An 18,658-nucleotide genomic window follows, 5' to 3' on the forward strand; every position below is an offset into this window, starting at 1 on the left:
CTGGTTCAGGGCTAGGCCTACCACTGCAAACTAGCCCTGTCCAAGTGCAATTTTCACAGCAGCTTTTGGGCCCAAAGATCAGGGCCCCCCGGGGGAGGCAAGTGGAGCAATTTGCCCCAGGCCCTAGGCCCCGAGCCCTGGCCCGGCAGCAGTCTGGGTCTTCGGTGGCATCTCGGCAGTGGGGGTCCCTTCAGTGCTGCCAAAGATGCAGAGTGACTGAAGGGCTGCCCCCCCACCGAAATGCCGCTGAAGACCCGGACCACCACCGCTTGAGTATAAGCACCTCAGCTCCCCTGCTTTGCCCCAGCCCCCTGAATCCTCTGGGCAGCCCTGCCAAATATTGAAAGCTTACGTGGCAGTGTGGGATGATGATGGCAGAGGATGTGGCTGCCTTGGAGAGCAGACAGCGCTAGGCTACTTAGGCCATGTCTACACTTACAGTTTTGCAGCGCTGGTAGTTACAGCTGTGTTCGTACAGCTGTGTAGGGCCAGCGCTGCAGTGTGGCCACATTGACAGCTATCAGCGTTGCAGTGTGGCCACATTTGCAGCACTTGCAGCGCTGTTGGGAGTGGTGCATTGTGGGCAGCTATCCCACAGAGCACCTCGTCCCATTTTGGCGCTGTGGCTTGTGGGAAGGGGAAGGAAGTGTGCGGGTCTTTCCGCTTCCTGTTCCAATGCCCCGTGGTGCATTGCTGCACATTCCGAGCAGTTTGGCGGCATTGTGAGTCTGCAGCGCGATTTCTGAGATTTCTGTTACAAATGGAGCCTGAGCTGCTGAGGACCTTGCTGATGAATGTTGCCAGCACATCACGCATGGCAGTGGAGCTATTCCTTCAGCTGCAAAGTGACAGTGAGGAGTCAGACGATGATATTGAAAAGCCTGACGCTCAAGACACTCAATTGCTTGTGGCAGTAACAGACGTGATCAGCACCGTGGAACGGCGCCTTTGGGCTCGGGAAACCAGCACTGAGTGGTGGGATCACATCGTCCTGCAAGCCTGGGATGACGAGCAGTGGCTGCAGAACTTTCGGATGAGAAAAGCCACTTTCATGGGACTGTGTGCTGAGCTCGCCCCTACCCTGCAGCGCAGGGACACGAGATTGAGAGCTGCCCTGCCAGTGGAGAAGCGGGTGGCTATTGCAATCTGGAAGCTGGCAACTCCAGACAGCTACCGATCGGTGGCGAACCAGTTTGGAGTGGGAAAGTCCACCGTTGGAATGGTGCTGATGCAAGTTTGCACAGCCATTAATCGCACCCTGCTAAGAAGAACTGTGACTCTGGGGAACGTGCAGGATATTGTGGATGGCTTTGCACAAATGGGTTTCCCTAACTGTGGAGGGGCAATAGATGGGACGCATATTCCTATTCTGTCTCCACCCCACCTGGCATCAGAGTACGTTAATCGCAAGGGGTATTTCTCCGTGGTTCTGCAAGTGCTTGTGGATCACCGTGGGTGTTTCACTGACATTTACTCAGGATGGCCTGGAAAGGTGCATGATGCACGCATCTTTCGGAACAGTGCCCTGTTCAGGAGGCTGAGGGCCGGGACTTTTTTCCCAGACCGCAAGATCACAGTAGGGGACGTCGAAATGCCCACTGTGATCCTTGGAGACCCCGCTTACCCCTTAATGCCATGGCTCATGAAACCGTATACAGGGAAGCTTGACAGGAGCAAGGAGCGGTTCAACTACAGGCTGAGCCGGTGCAGAATGACTGTGGAGTGTGCTTTTGGCAGTTTGAAAGGGCGCTGGAGGTGTCTTTATGGGAAGCTAGATTTGGGGGAAAGCAGCAGCATCTCTGCTATTATATGCGCGTGCTGTACCCTCCATAATATTTGTGAAGGGAAGAATGAAAGATTCAGTGAGGAATGGACCTCCGAGGTTCGACGCCTAGAGGATGAATTTGCACAGCCAGAGAGCAGGGCTACTAGAGAGGCCCAGGAAAGGGCTTCAAGGATTAGGGATGCCTTAAGGGAGCAATTTGATGCTGAGAGCCAACAGTAATGTTTGGTGCCTTTGCTGTGCTCCTTTCTACCTTGGGGTACAATATTTACCACTTCCTGCAATAATAAAACATATTGTAAAAGCCATAAAATCGTTTATTCAAAGTACAGTACATAAAAGGCTAGGGGGGTTAGGGTGGTGGACTGTACATTCAGAGGTTTGAATATGTCCTGTTTGGATTACTGTTCAATGTCTGCTGCACTTCAGGATTACTATGCTGCAGAGTAATGGGGGTGGAATGCACAGGGTAAGAATTGTAGTTATCAGGGCTGGTAGGTGATCGTACAGGTGTTGGGGGCAGCTGGGGGTAATAAGAAACTGGCTGCTGGAGAAAGGTGTTTTGTGCAAATACTGGGGAACAAGAAAGAGAGCTTTGGGAGGGGTGTGGGTTACCATGGTACAGATCTGCCTGCATGGCTACGAGAGACTCGAAAGATTCAGTTTGGCGAGCCAGGAGGCTTATCATCTGCTTTGAGGTTTATTTCGTAGCCAATTCCTTTCTCCTGCTTTCTGTTTGCCTCCACTCATACATTTTCTCTCTCCGTTCTTGTGTCTTCCTACTTTCTCTGTTGTAGTGAATCATAACTGCTTTGATCAATTCTTCTTTTGATTTTCGCGGATTTTTTCTCAAGTTCTGCAAGCGACGTGAGGCCGGTGATCCGGCTGCATTAGTCAAGGTCACTAAAAAAAACATAGATAGAAACATGTAATACACAGAGGCTACATTGTTTATTATCACACAGTGAAGGAGTTTTTAGACTTTTTGTAGCATCCTTCCCACATACCTAACATAACACAGAGAGGCCAGGGAAGCGAAGGCATGGCGAGCAATGGGCTGAGTGTTTCTGCCCCAACTGCACCTGGGAGGGGGAATTGACCGATGGGTCACTGGGGTTTATCTGCACTGGGTACAGGAGGTAGCTGGTGTCCTGCACAGCGGACAGTAGTGAACAGGAAGGTGGCGAGCTGCTGGCGGGGGGGAGGTGGTCTGCGTAACTGCCGGCCTGCTGGGGAGGGGGGGAACGCACAGCTGGGCTGGCTGCCTGCTGGGAAGGGGGGAGGAAGACCGGAGCGTACCGCGGGGCTGGCTACGTACTGGAAGGGGGTGGGGAGACCGGAACGCACCGCGGGGCTGGGGGGAGACTGCGAACCTGGCGCCCTGCACTCAAGTATCCCTAAATTCTCAACAGGGTTTCCTACTGCCAGATATATCACTGCTGCGTGTTACCTGGGAAGAGAGGGAGGGTCTTCTACAGCAATGTGGATTCCGCCCTGGCCCCTATGCAGCTTGCCTGTGTGCAGCCATGGTCCCCCCACCCCTCGCTGCACAGTGGATCGGACGAGTTAGCCTGACCAGGACAAGGACCACGGTGGCTCTCCCTATAAACTTGCGAAAGCGCATTGCCCACGCTCTGGCTGCAACTTTTCAAGAGATTACCGAGGCCGATTACCGCGACGTGATAGAGCAAATCAATGGGCTATTCCACGTTTAGGCATGCATGCAGGCAGCCATAACCCAAACCCTCCTCTCCCAAAACATAAAAATCTTCTTACCCCGAGCACGGTCCTCAGCTTCTTCCTCACCAGCAACTTCCAGCTGCTGCGACTGGCTAGCCTCCTCCTGGCTTGAGAAGAGCTCCTGGCTGCATGTGTCCTGGGACCCCGGGGTGTCTCGCTCCACCCCAGTAGCCTCACTGTCGGCTTCCTCTACACCCTCCCCCACTTCTCCCTGCTCTGAACTCTTCATCATGCTCCTAGGATTGGCAGTGGGGTCACACCCAAGTATGGCATCCAGCTCCTGGTAAAAACGGCAGGTCGTGGGGGCAGCTCCTGAGCGGCGATTTCCCTCACGGGCTTTGCAGTAAGCAATGCGCAGCTCCTTAATTTTTACCCTGCACTGCAATGCGTCCCATTCATGGCCCCTTCTCAGCAAGGACTGCGATATCTGCCCATAGGTATCATAATTTCTCCTTCTGGAGCGCAGCTGTGCTTGCACAGCTTCCTCACCCCAAACACTGACGAGGTCCTGCAGCTCAGAAGTGTTCCATGCTGGGGCATGTCTGGGGCGTGGAGGCATGGTCGCTGACTGATTGAATGATTGATTGCACTCCACACCTGGCTGAGCAAACAGGAAGGGGATTTTTAAAATTCCCGGGGCATTTAAAGGTGGGGTCAGCTGAGCCCAGGGTAGTGGAGTGTGCATGATTACCAGAGAGGCTTCTAAGGTATGCTGGGATACCTCCTTATACCCCGGAGGTCAATAAAAGCGCTAGTGGGCGTCCACACTTGCTGACCAGCGCTGGATCACCAGCGCTGGAATCCCTACACCCCAGGCTTGACCGGGTGTACAGCCAGCGCTGCAACCAGGGAGTTGCAGCGCTGGCCGTGCTTTGCAAGTGTGGCCACATCCTAAGTTGCAGCGCTGTAACCCCCTCCCCAGCGCTGCAACTCTCTAGTGTAGCCATGGCCTCAGGAATCTCATGACCCAGGAAGGAATTTGGCCACTTCACTGGAGTTAACACCCCGAGACTTGCGAAAACTCTTCCGGAATCGTTAATGAGCACAGGTGGTCAGGAGAGCTCATGTGAAAGCTAGCTCTGCCAGCCTCCTTCCCACCATCCGGGGGAGGGAAATCTGCACTGTACTCCCCCGGGGCAAAAGAGCACCCTCTTCTGAAACCTGCACCCCCCCAACCACCACCATCTTGGTAGCTAACAAACAGCTTTTTAAAAAGCACAACCCTGATGTGGTTTGCTTGGTAGCAGCTTTTTTCCTCCCTGATCATCTCATCCAATTTAAATTGAGATGCGTTTCAGGTGCAAGGTTTGGATTAGGCCCATTGTTACCATTTTTGTGCCTGATTTTAGTGCCCATTTTTACCTGTTTTAAGAGTTTCTTACGCTTCAGCTGAGCGAGAAGTAATCCTCTTTGTTTTCCAGAGGAAATACTTTGTGTTTTTGCATCGCTGATTGCCAGGGGCAGCTCCAGGCCCCAGCAGGCCAAGCGCATGCTTGGGGCAGCATGCTGCGGGGGGCGCTCTGCCAGTCGCTGAGAGGTCGGCAGGCAGGCAGCCTTCGGTGGCATGCCTGCGGAGGGTCCACTGGTCCCATGGCTTCGGTGGAGCCGAGGGACCAGCGGACCCTCCGCAGGCATGCCTGCGGGAGGTCCACCGAAGCCGCGGGACCAGCACCCAGCAGAGCACCCCCTGCGGCAAGCCACCATGCTTGGGGTGGTGAAATGTCTAGAGCCGCCCCTGCTGATTGCATAGATAGTGAGCAGAGCTGGTTGAAAAAACAGAATTCCCAACTCATGGGAAATTCCAAGATTTCAAAATTTCATTTGGCCCCAAACTAGGTCAACAAGGTAGAAAGCTTGGGCTTTTCGGAAAAATGAAAGGTTCTGAAATAGTTTGCCTTCCTCATCCTAACATTTTGTTGCAGTAAGGTCAAACTCCGTATCATAATCAATAACTTATAATCAGATAGAAACATATTGATAATTTCCCATAGAAAATTTCACCAAACCATTGTGTGTCCTCAAAAAGTTTTGATTTAACCGAACCAGCATTTTCTGATACAAAAAACATCCCATTGGAAAACTTTTGACCTGCTGTAACATGAGCATTGTTCAAAACACACAAACTCTTTCAAAAACCTCACCTAACAATAGGCAGTAAAGGCCCTGGGTAAGCTGCTTAGACAACAAAGATGTGACAGGAGTTTCTGTATGACTTCTGGCTGGCTGAGCTCTTGTTAAACTGAGCATTTTAATGTTGCTGAGATTTAAGTGTGTTGAGGCCCTTCCAGCCTTGGAGAGGCATCTTATTAGTTATTTAGATTGAAATTACAAATAAATATATAAACATTGTTGGGGATGGCATTTCAGGGTGTACTACATACCACACCTCCATCTGACCCATAGAGTACGAAGGTAGGCAGGATGGTCTAATAGCTGGGTACTGATTTGGAATTAAGGCCACGAGGCTCTGCCACAGACTTCTTAAACAGCCTTGGGCAGTCCACTTAGTCTAGTCTGTGACTCACTTCCCCATTGATGAAATTGACAAAAGTCCACCAATGATTGCAACATGCACAGATACTACAGTAACGAGGTCAGTATTTTTTAATATTATATACAGAAAGCTCCTTGAGAGCACTTGCTTTTACAACTTGATCTAAATTTGGGAGGTCCCTGGTTCAGATCCTTTGGGTGACCAGACACTAGCTGCTATGCAAACCTCAGGAGAAGTTTTAGATTTCTTTTATCGAGCAAGAATTTGGCCCAATGTCCCCATCTTTACTATCTATAAATTAGGGGGCCCTGATTTTTCTTCTGTAAAAACCCCTTGTGTGAGGTATTAAGGTCTAGGTTTGAATAGCAGACACAGATTTCTACCATTTATGTTAAAGAACTAATCACATTAGCCGCCAGCTGCAGTAGGTTGTTATCCTCCAGTTGACTAGCCACTACAGAAAGGCACCTCACTCACTTTACAAGTACCCTTAAATGCTCAGATCAGTGTCAATGAACAGTAATTCCATGGAACCGAATGAAGTTACTCTAGGGAGAAGGGAATCCAGCTATTTCATCCCAGCTGTACATTTTTTTACTCTTGAAATAAACAAATGATTGGGCAAGTGGAAAAAAATTAAATCTATTGCACTGTTAAAAGAATTCAGTGTGCAAAACCTTTCTGTATCCCAGAGAGTTCCTAGATTTCCAATGGGCAGCAGCATTGCAAAGCCCGAGTGCTGTGATTGGAGTTCACTGCTAGGACCAGAGCCTCAGCTGGCAGCAATTAAAATCAATAGAGCTGCCCTGATTTACACCAGCTGAGAAATTGGCTTGAGAGCTAGACTAGCCACAGGCTCAGGAGGGGTTGCTCAGTGGTTTGAGCATTGGCCTGCTAAACCCAGGGTTTGTGAGTGCAATCCTTGAGGGGGCTGTTAGGGAACTGGGGTAAGAATCTATCTAGGGATTGGTCCTGCTTTGAGCAGGGTGGGGACTAGATATCTCCTGAGGTCCCTTCCAATCCTGATAATCTATGATTCTATCCAGGAATAGCCTCCTTCTCTACAGAATTGCAGGCTCTGGGCTTACTATTTGGGAGCTGAGGGGCAGAGCCTGTGTAGCTAGAGAGAATCATCACAGGAGGCCCAGAATCAGATCCTCCCCCTCCCCCACAAGACAAACCCCTAACCCCCCCTTCAAGGGTTTCAATTTAATTTTCTCAGGTTTCCTGTGCAGCTAAAACCCAAACCCATTATCAGTATGTTGCTAAGTCCCTGCCTTTCAAAAGCATGGGGCTAGCTCCAAAGAAAGCATATCATTTAAAGAGATATTCAACTGGTAGAGAGGAAGGAGGTTTTTAGTCCCCTTGTACTTGAGGGCTAGAGAAGCCCTTTGGTTTTTAAAATGAAAGCTGAAAGCCTCATGCCATCCTCTGACACTAGGAGCTGGGACTTTAAGAAAGACACTAAACATTACAAATCTTGCTGTAAAACTCCCAAGAGCTGGTAACAGTGCATTATGGAGCCTGCCTTCAGTGGGCTTAGATCCTCAAACAGACACACAATCTAGCAGTAAAGCCAACCAACCAACACAGCTATTTCCCCCATAAGATTCCCAGCAGCAGGGCTCAACCTCTTTTGAAGGTTTTGAGCTTAACAAGGTCAGCTGCTTCTGCTTGCTTCCCAGCTGGAGGCATTAATGCTGAATACCTCAACTGGCATTTAACTCCTACAGGCTGCTAGCATTGCCTGTCTTAATGGGGTGCTGGCTAGACATGCTACTGGAATGGGATAGGGCCCATGGGAGTTAGGTGCCTAAGTCCCTCTGTAGATTGGGGTCTATGATTCCAGAAGAGCTGTATTCTCCCTCTTTTGCCTGTGATAGGAGTTCTCATTTTGTCTCTGGAATACTTTGCCAAGTCTGTGTAATATCACATTGCAATAGAAGGCTTTAACATCACCATGTGCTCTCAAGATGGAATGGCTGGGGGATTAGGGCCCTAGGCTGGTATTGGGGAGACCAAGAGTCCAGCAGAGGGCAATAAAAATGATGAGGGGGCTGGAGCACATGATTTATGAGGAGAGGCTGACAGAACTGGGATTATTTAGTCTGCAGAAGAGAAGAATGAGGGGGTGGGTGATTTGATAGCTGCTTTCAACTACCTGAAAGGGGGTTCCAAAGAGGATGGATCTAGACTGTTCTCAGTGGTAGCAGATAACAGAACAAGGAGTAATGGTCTCAAGTTGCAGTGGGGGAGGTTTAGGTTGGATATTAGGAAACACTATTTCACTAGGAGGGTGGTGAAGCACTGGAATGGGTTCCCTAGGGAGGTACTAGAATCTCCTTCCTTAGAAGTTTTTAAGATCAGGCTCGACAAAGCCCTGGCTGGGATGATTTAGTTGGTGTTGGTCCTGCTTTGAGCAGGGGGTTGGACTAGATGCCTCCTGAGGTCCCTTCCAACCTTGATATTCTGATTCTGGTCCATTCCCTGTTTGCCTTGGCCCTCCCGTGTGACCTTAGCTAAGTCACTTACAGTAAAGCTCTGAAAAGCACCTCAGTCCTGGTGACTTTCAATGAGATTTAGGCTTCTTGGTGCCTCAGTCACGTCTGAAAATGGGGCTGCAGCCTGGTACCTCACTTAAGGCATTTGCAAATCTGACCCTTCATGCCCTGAACTCTTCAGTGAAATGAGAATAAAGGCACCATCCTAACAGATTAAATATATCAAAGATTTCAAGATGCTCAGATACTATGGGGCTGGGGCCAGATAAGTATCCCCCAATGTGGAGGAGGGTATGGATGACTCCTCGCCCCCCACCCAGTGAGAAATCACATAGACTCGACACAGTGAAAAACATCCCATAATCTTTTAAACAAGTAACCTCATGATATTGGGGGGGGGGGGTCATCAGGCCTGAGTCAGGGAGGGATAGCTCAGTGGTTTGAGCATTGGCCTGCTAAACTATGGGTTGTGAGTTCAATCCTTGAGGGGGCTATTTAGTGAACTGGGGTAAAAATCTGTCTGGGGGTTGGTACTGCTTTGAGCAGGGGGTTGGACTAGATACCTTCCAACTCTGATATTCTATGATTTGTGAACATCTGGGGTTGGCAAAAGCACTAGCAGATGGTCTCCAGCCTTCCAGATCCTTTCTCTTCCTGCCCATCCAAACTGCCACGACTGAACCCATTGGGTAAAATTAATTCCCAGTGTAACAACACTGGCACATTTTCCTTTCTGGGTCAAAACTTGGCTTGGACAGGGGGTGGTTTTGTTTTTTCATTTTTTTTCAACATTTTATTAATTTCCTCTATTTTGTCTTTGGGCCATGGTGGATTAGAGGTCAGAAGGGGGATCCCCCATATGGAAGTAAAGCCTAGAGCTGCCATGTAATCCTTTCAGTCCTCTCTGCAGAGATTCAGGCAAAGGGTGCTGCTTTAAGAAACCCTAAAGATTGTGTGTTGGAGTGGGCGGGTGGGAATCATGGCTCCCTGAACTCCTGTGGAATTTTGCTACTGATTCTTGTGGAGTCAGGATTACAGCCCAGATGATTTGGCCACCCTTATTCAGGAGAAGAATGGAACATTTTTTCAAAGTGCAACTTTTGTAGAAGGTTTATAGTGTAGTTCTTAATCTTGACCCCCAGAGGAAATGACATTACTAGCCCTACGTGTCTGAATTTGAATTTTCCATGTATTATCTGGGGCAAACAGAACAGAATGTGGAACCTGCCTACACCATAGTTGGTGTCTCAGCGCAGCGGTGCCTTGCAGCTATCGTGTGTACCGACAGAGAATGATTTCCCAGCGAGAGGCGAATTTGCTGGGTGGTGACAAGAGAGCGAGGATTAAGGAAACACCAGGACAGGGGAACTCTCGTGAACTCTCCATTTTAATATCTCACATGTACAACCGGAGACTGAAGCAAGAAGCCGAGGGGTAAAATTATCCCAGCATCAAGGTACATATCGTATTTCTCACACGCGCTGATAACAACGTCAGAGATACAAGGCCAATTGAGAAGAGAAGGGGGAATCTGCAGTAGCCGACAGTGAAAGGATAACATGCAAAGCTTTACAAATTCAAGGCAAGCTTTGGAGAACAGGCAGGGAGCTGGCAATGGGTTTGACATTCTGTGCGTTTTTGTCTCGATTCGTGTTGAGCCCAGTTACTTCAGCTTCTGGCAGGGCACCTTGCAGATCTGCTGCTGCTGCTGCTGCTCCTGCTGCTGCTGTGGTTTCCCATGGCAAGACCCTCCGCTGTGACAAGAAGACCCTCCGCTGTGGCAAGATGATCCTCCACCATGACAAGATGAACCTCCACCACTATGGCAAGAAGACCCTCCGCTGTGGGAAGATGATCCTCCACTACCATGGCAAGAGGATCTGCTGCTGTGGCAGGTGTCTTGTTTGTGGCACTGGTCTTTCTCCTGGTGGGAGCACATCTTTCTGCAGCTTGGGTAACCCTGAAAGAAAGAGACAGCCATCCCTCAGTGCGTGTGAACACACGAGGGACCTTTGTGGAGATCCCACTTCCTTCCAACGCAGATTACACAAGAATTTGCTTTATGAAATGTTGACTGGAGAAGCCAGGAGGCTTTTCAGCCTGAAGGTTCTGATCCCCAAGGAGGAGATGAGAAGTTATCTAGGAGGCTCCCATCTCACCCATCCCATCCCCTAGTAGAGAGAGAAATAGATCATGCAAGTACTACGTAGATAAGCTTCTCTCCCTTTCTTCTATAGCTCCATAACACTGTCTGCTCTTCCCTTTGGGCATTGCAATATTTAGCAGATTCTCCATAACAAGGGGCCCAAATTAGAAGTGAAAAGGCCCAAGTAATCAGTGAGAAGTTGATGTGCACAGTTAAAGCCCAGAGCCAGATTCAGTGCACCACATCCTCAGCTGGTGTCTATCAACTCAGATCCATTAAAATGCAGCCCCTTATATTTTTTCCAGTTATTATTTGTATTTATTATTTGTCCTGTATTATCGCTGAGGTCCCCTATCATGGCCCAAGGCTCTGTTGTGCCAGCTGTTGTGCCACCACAGAAGACAAGGATGGTCCCTATCCTGTAGATTATTGCAATTTAGGTAGAAGACAAGGTACGGGGAGTGGCTATAACGGATGTGGAGCATAAAGTAACAATGCAAAAATATTGGTCAGGATGAAGTTTTCCAGCTGAAAGTACAAATAATGTTATTTTCCATTAATAGCCAAAGAGAATCAGCATAATCGGACTTACCCTATTCACCACCAGGAACGTGCGAAGAGAACTGAAGTGAAGTGAGTGAAGAGCTGTGGGGTGCCAGACCTTTTATACCATGTTGTATCTATCCTTCTAGAAATGAGACACAAGCTGGTGATAGTGACTTGTTTGTTCATCATCTCAAGCCTGCACTAATTACCCAAAATATTGCTTTGCTGGTCTGACTCATGGTTGTATCAGTAGATCAATATGTCTCCTGTCTGCCATCCATATTTCTGATTGGTGCGTGAAAATGTTAATTCTAGCCACACCTGGAGTGACTTAAAGGCAAGTATGGGGAAAAAGAAGTGTAATGTTCATTGCGGATTTGCAAAGTCTCTCTGTTCTGGTTATGGATTCAAATGTCAGAATTTTTGGGGAGTTCAAACACTACTATGATGGGCAGCAGCATAAAATCAAAACTCTGGAGAGACAATGCTAGAGAGAGAGAAGCAATTTAAGAGTTTGCTTATATCAAAAAAAAAAAAAGGAACCAAAAAATTGGTGTTACGTTATATCTGTGAGGATCTAGGCTTTCTAGGGGCGTAACAGAATGTTAAATATGTAAGCAGGTTATATTATGTCTATTGAATTTTGCTATCTTATATAAATGCAACAGAAGGATGTTGTAATAAGTAGCATCCCAAGAGGGGGTATTTGGGTAGGACAGTATGTTTACGTATGGAATGATGTCTAGGAATTAAGGCCCAGATTTTTATAGATTTCTAACCCCGGGACAGCAAATATTTACTCAGGCGTCTTAATAGGAAAAGTCATGAGCAGGTCATGTTCCATCAATTCTTGTTTATTGCCCATGGCCTGTCTGTGACTGTTAGTCAAAATACCCACGACTAAATCTTAGCCTTAATCACTGGAGATGTCCTCTCACCAGGAAGCCAGGCTTGCAGAAGAGAATGGGTGCACAAGGCAGCCCAGATTCAACTCCCATGAAGCACTGCAGCAGCGCTACAGAACAGAAATATACAGGTTATAATCTACCAAGGAAACCTTCAGACTTTTCACAGAAAAACCTCCCATTTCCTGATCAACTTTACTTAACTGCTATTCTCCCTTTAATCGCCCTTTGTAAACCAATTGTACATGGAACTTCATTAGAAACCTACACAAATCTAGGCCTTAATTCCTAATTATCATTCCATATGTAAACATACTATGGTGCTCAAAGACCCCCTCTTGGGATGCTACTTATTACAACATCCCTTCTGTGGCATTTATATAAGAAAGCAAAATTCAACTTTTTGGTTCCTTTTTTTGATACAGTCAAACTCACTGCTGCCCTTCACCATTGTGTTTGAACTCCCTGAGAATTTTGGGGTGTGAAAAAATTAACAGAGCAGTGAAACTTTGCAAACCCGCGATGAACATCACACCTGTTTTTCCCCATACTTGCCTGTAAGTCACTCCAGGTGTGGCTAGAATTAGCATTTTCACGCACCAATCAGAAATATGGATGGCAGACAGGAGACATATTGATCTACTGATACAACCATGAGTCAGACCAGCAAAGCAATATTTTGGGTAATTAGTGCAGGCTTGAGATGATAAACAAACAAGTCACTATCACCAGCTTGAGTCTCATTTCCAGAAGGATAGATCCAACATGGTATAAAAGGTCTGGCACCCCACAGCTCTTCACTCACTTCACTTCAGTTCTCTTCGCACCTTCCTGGTGGTGAATAGGGTAAGTCGGATTATGCTGATTCTCTTTGGCTATTAATGGAAAATAACATTATTTGTACTTTCAGCTGGAAAACTTCATCCTGACCAATATTTTTGCATTGTTACCTTATGCTCCACATCTGTTATAGCCACTCCCCGTAGCTTGTCTTCTACCTAGACTGCAAAGCTCTTCAGAGTAGAGACCATATCTGTGTTCTGTGGTTGCACAGCACCTACCACCCTGGGGCCTTGGGCGATGATAGGGGACATCAGCGATAATACAGGACAAATACTAAATACAAATAATAACTGGAAAAAATATAAGGGGCTACTTTTTAATGGATCTGAGTTGATAGACACCAGCTGAGGATGTGGTGCACTGAATCTGGCTCTGGGCTTTAACTGTGCACACCAACTTCTCACTGATTATTTGAGCCTTTTCACTTCTAATTTGGGCCCCTTGTTATGGGGAATCTGCTAAATATTGCAATGCCCAAAGGGAAGAGCAGAGACAGCGTTATGGAGCTGTAGGAGAAAGGGAGAGAAGCTTATCTACGTAGTACTTGCATGATCTATTTCTCTCTCTACTAGGGGATGGGATGGGTGAGATGGGAGCCTCCTAGATAACTTCTCATCTCCTCCTTGGGGATCAGAACCTTCAGGCTGAAAAGCCTCCTGGCTTCTCCAGTCAACATTTCATAAAGCAAATTCTTGTGTAATCTGCGTTGGAAGGAAGTGGGATCTCCACAAAGGTCCCTCGTGTGTTCACACGCACTGAGGGATGGCTGTCTCTTTCTTTCAGGGTTACCCAAGCTGCAGAAAGATGTGCTCCCACCAGGAGAAAGACCAGTGCCACAAACAAGACACCTGCCACAGCAGCAGATCCTCTTGCCATGGTAGTGGAGGATCATCTTCCCACAGCGGAGGGTCTTCTTGCCATAGTGGTGGAGGTTCATCTTGTCATGGTGGAGGATCATCTTGCCACAGCGGAGGGTCTTCTTGTCACAGCGGAGGGTCTTGCCATGGGAAACCACAGCAGCAGCAGGAGCAGCAGCAGCAGCAGCAGATCTGCAAGGTGCCCTGCCAGAAGCTGAAGTAACTGGGCTCAACACGAATCGAGACAAAAACGCACAGAATGTCAAACCCATTGCCAGCTCCCTGCCTGTTCTCCTGAGCTTGCCTTGAATTTGTAAAGCTTTGCATGTTATCCTTTCACTGTCGGCTACTGCAGATTCCCCCTTCTCTTCTTAATTGGCCTTGTATCTCTGACATTGTTATCAGCGTGTGTGAGAAATACGATTTGTACCTTTATGCTGGAATAATTTTACCCCTGGGCTTCTTGCTTCAGTCTCCGGTTGTACATGTGAGATATTAAAATGGAGAGTTCACGAGAGTTCCCCTGTCCTGGTGTTTCCTTAATCCTCTCTCTTGTCACCACCCAGCATATTTGCCTCTCACTGGGAAATCATTCTCTGTCCGTACACACGATAGCTGCAAGGCACCGCTGCGCTGAGACACCAACTGGTGCTATAGCCAGATTCCACGTTCTGTTCCCCCTTCTGACCTCTAATCCTCCCCAGCCCAAAGACAAAATAGCGGAAATGAATGAGGGGATTCAGGTGCTTGCTGCAGGGGATCTCATCCCCACATTTGCCCCCCACTGCCTGCAGCCCATACAAGTCCTTTCTCCCCAGTCCCCATCCTCAGCCCTGCCCCCACATCTCACAGTCTCTAGGTGCCACCTGACTTCTGTCCCTTCTCTTGCCGTTCACCTTCCCACACCCAATGTTGCAGAAAGGAGAGAAGCAGGTAGAGCAATGAAGGGCTGGAGGGTCCAGAGGAGACTGAAGCTGTTGGGGTCCTTCCCCTACACCCTCCCATCTTTGAGTGTGCTGTAGGCTCATGAGAACAGAGGATGGAGCACTGCCCACCTCTGGCTGTGCCCCATTGTCTCCTATTTCCCAGGAAGCGGGACAGTCAGCCAGGCAGCCAATCAGAGTGGGGGGATTCCGCGAGGGAGGGCTGAAATTCCAAAAAGGGCTGGAGCAAGAATCCCCTAAAGAGACAGGCTCCAGCCCCAGCCAGAATCCCACAAGTGGGGGAAAAGTCACCCCACCCCGGCAGCACCGTGACAGCAGCAAGGAGAGACCCGTTGGTTAAGCAACCAATGGGCATTTGACATCAAGGATGCTCCAAGATTTTAAATCAATCCCCTTTCTTCCCTGGCGGGGTTGTAGCACCATTGAAATGGCTGGGGATGTGAAACGTCAGGGAGGGAGATGGTCCCTGGCTGCTGGAGGAGATTCAGAGATCCTCAGGCACAGAGCAGCTGTGATAGCCCGAGCTCAAGCCCTCCATCCCCACAATTCTCTGTTAAAATCTCCTCTCCAGTTCTTCTGTATTTACCCTGCCCCGGAGCAAATGCCACAGCAACGTTCTGCCACTTCCCAGCTCAGTTCACCCCTCTGCACCACAACTCCCCTTCTTCAAAATGGCGATAATATAACACATCGTCTCTCATGGCCTGGGGCTTTCTTGTGTGTTGAGACCCCAGGGTCTTGGGGCTAGCGGCTGCTTCTCGCCAGGTTCAGCGTTAAAGTGGAAAAGGAGAAAGCCAAGCCAGGGCACCATTCAGGCATTATGCATTCCTCTCAGTAGAGATTTCCCCCTTAGGAAACACAGCCTGAACAAAGAGTTCTCTAAGGCCCTGATTTAAAGGCATTTAGGCACGTACCACAGTTGGCCACCTAAATATCTTCAGAAATCTACAGCTACATTCCCATATATTAGACTGCACAGAATCATGCTATCACATGATAACATTCCCGTGGGGGAACCTCCTTCACAACATCTCTCTTTGGCCACGTTTATGTGAGATAGGAACATTGACCATGGACACTGTAACCTGCTTCCATAGTTAACATCTATTGCAACCCAAAAAAGTCTAGAGCATCAGAAATATAACTTAACACCCACCCTTTTTTTTGTTCGTTTGCTTGTGTTCTGTTGTTTTGTTTTCATTAACTTGGACATTATTGGTTTGGCAACGGAGATACAGGCCTCTGAGTTTGGGAGGGTCGCTCTTTCCTGCTCTGTTGTTGTACAAGGTCACACACATTCCTTGTTAGGCTAGAGTCTGTTCCAATATCTATGGGTCACTGCTTGGCCTGGGTTCCTTCCACATCCTGCTGATCAAGGCACAGCCACATGCTTATTTTACCATCCTTCACGTTTGTTCTTATGTCTTGTGTTCATGGTGGGCATGCACATTTGCAGTTCCAGTGAAATATAGACCCATCTGCTCTACATCTATAGTGCTGGCTTCCAAGTCCTGGGGAAATTGTTTGATCCTGAGAGAGCTTCCTGGTTGTCATTCTGGGAAGTCTTTAGCCTGTCTGTCAGAGAAGAGATTGGCCTTTGCGAGTCTCTCTTCCTTTCTGTCTCTTCCTCCTTCCATCACTGCTGCTTGTAGTAATGGTGGGGCTACAGGCACCAAGCAACAACTGTTTCTTCAGATCAAGCTTGTGATGGGCTGGACATCTGGGATGTCACCTGGTGTGCTGGGGCGCCACTGAGTCAGACTATTCTGACACCCGGGGCCCCCTTTTATCTGGTATTGCTGGCTTAGCTCCCCAATCTTTTCCAGCCAAGCATACAGAAGGAGCACATCCAGCTGCACAGAGACAGAGATCTGGTCTGGGACGACTCAGCTGACGGGGCTTGCCACAGCACCCAGATGTCCACCTCTCTTTGGAGTACAAACCTAACATGATATGAAATTCACCTCTTCCCTCAATGCGCAGTAGGGTACGCATAAGTCTTCACCCCCTGCTCCCCAAGTTAGAAGTCACATAAACTGGAGAAGCACTTGAATCCCCTCACTCTCTACATTGGGCAGAGCTGGTAACACGATTTGTCTCCCAGACACGGGAGTGGAGGGGGTGGGGACGCAGGGGGAGTTCGGCAAGCAACAGACAGAGTGAAAAACATCCCATAATTTTTAAAAAACGTAACCTCGTGATATTGGGGGGTGTCACGGAGTCACCGGGCGATGCTCTCTAACTGCTCCCCACCAAGCCAGTCAGGACTTTGGGGAGCCTCCTCTCCCTTGGAGCAGACTTGTTCAGGGCAAGAAGCTCCCACGGCTTCACCTCCTGGGTCTCTCCTTGGAGCATTCAGCATCCTTTGCCCCTCCCTGCGCTTCCCACAGCGAGCCTGCCCCAGCGGGGTCCTGGGGAAGCTACAGGGTCCTGCACCCCCACTTCGCAGTCAGACGTGACTCTCAGCCAGCCAGTAAAACAGAGGTTTATTTGATGACAGGAACAGGGTCTAAAACAGAGCTTGTAGATACAGCGAACCGGACCCCTCGGCTGGGTCCATTTTGGGGGTCAGTGAGCCAGACCCCCACGTCTGCCCTCAGCCAGCTCCAGACTAACTACCCCTTCCAGCCCCTCCTCTCTGCTCGGCTCCTTTCTCGGGCCAGCAGGTCACCTGATCCCTTTGTCTCCAACACCTTCAGCTGGCACCTTTGCAGAGGAGGGGCCCAGGCCATCAGTTGCTAGGAGACAGTGTCAGGCATTTAGGTGCACTGGCCATTGCTCTGCCAGATACTTAAGAACTGCCATGGGGAAACTGAGGCACCAACACAGTATTCAGAGAAAACATTAAGAACATTCCTAGTTCATCACAGGGGGCCTGTGTAATGATTTGTGAATATTTTGGGTTGGCAATACCATTAGCGGATGGTCTCCAGGCTTCTGGATTCCTTTCTCCTCCCACCTGTCCAAACTGCCACCGCTGAAAGCATCTTCCTCCAGCCCTGCCCTGATCAGAACACACTGTCTGCAAAACCCCTCACGAGTTTGAACCCATTGGGTCAAATTAATTCCTGGTGTAACAACACTGGCACTACTTCCTTTCTGGGTCAAAACTTCGCTTGGACAGGGGGTGGTTTTGTTTTTTCCTTTTTTTTTACGTTGTATTAATTTCCTCTATTTTATCTTTGGGTTGGGGAGGGTTAGAGGTCAGAAGGGGGATCCCCCACACGGAATTAAAGCCCAGAGCCACCATTTAATGACTTTACTAGCCCTGCATGTTTGAATTTGAATTTTCCATATTTTATCTGGGGCAAACAGAGCTGAATGTGGAATCTGGCTACAGCAGCCGTTGGTGTCTCAGTGCAGTGGTGCCTTGCAGCTCTTGCTTGTATAGACAGAGGATGATTTCCCAGGGAGAGGCGAATTTGCTGGGTGGTGACAAGAGAGGGAGGATTAAGGAAACACCAGGACAGGGGAACTCTCATGAACTCTCCATTTTAATGTCTCACATGTACAACCAGAGACTGAAGCAAGAAGCCGAGGGGTAAAATTATCCCAGCATCAAGGTACAAATTGTATTTCTCACATGCGCTGATAACAATGTCAGAGATACAAGGCCAACTGAGAAGGGGGAATCTGCAGTGGCCGACAGTGAAAGCAGAAAATGCAGACTTTACAAATTCAAGGCAAGCTCAGGAGAACACGCAGGGAGCTGGCAATGGGTTTGACATTCTGTGCATTTTTGTCTCGATTCGTGTTGAGTCCAGTTACTTCAGCTTTTGGCAGGGCACCTTGCAGATCTGCTGCTGCTGCTGCTGTTGCTGTGGTTTCCCATGGCAAGATCCTCCGCTGTGGCAAGATGATCCTCCCCCATGACAAGATGAACCTCCACCACTATGGCA

Source organism: Gopherus evgoodei, chromosome 24 (genome assembly GCF_007399415.2).
Source record: "Gopherus evgoodei ecotype Sinaloan lineage chromosome 24, rGopEvg1_v1.p, whole genome shotgun sequence".
Lineage (NCBI taxonomy): Eukaryota > Metazoa > Chordata > Testudines > Testudinidae > Gopherus > Gopherus evgoodei.